This window comes from Seriola lalandi, unplaced genomic scaffold (assembly GCF_002814215.2).
Source record: "Seriola lalandi dorsalis isolate HSWRI2012SDOR001 ecotype SW California unplaced genomic scaffold, Sedor1 jcf7180002054976, whole genome shotgun sequence".
NCBI classification, from domain to species: Eukaryota; Metazoa; Chordata; class Actinopteri; order Carangiformes; family Carangidae; genus Seriola; species Seriola lalandi.
The window spans coordinates 626,856-627,202 of NW_019525526.1; positions in this window are offsets into that span (position 1 = coordinate 626,856).

Consider the following 347-nt stretch of genomic DNA (forward strand, 5'->3'; position numbering starts at 1 on the left):
TAAAATTAAGTCAAATTAAATAAAGAAAATAATAAAAGTCGGACATTACCCAAAAAGCAAATGAATACATTAAAAATAGAGAGATAAACTGAGTTACAGGTTTAATTTTAATGTGTCTGTATGTCAGATATATCAGTAGAGGACATCACTGCTGCTCTGAACTGAAATCACTATCAGACCTAGAGTCAGTACATTTCTGAGAAATGGAAAAACGGGTCCAGCTTCACAAAGATCTTTACTTGATGAAAACACTGATGGTATTTTTCACGCCCGCGGGGGGGGGGGCAAACCTCTGCAAATGAAATGAGTTTTAACAACGTACAGTACACCCCCTAAAGATCACATGA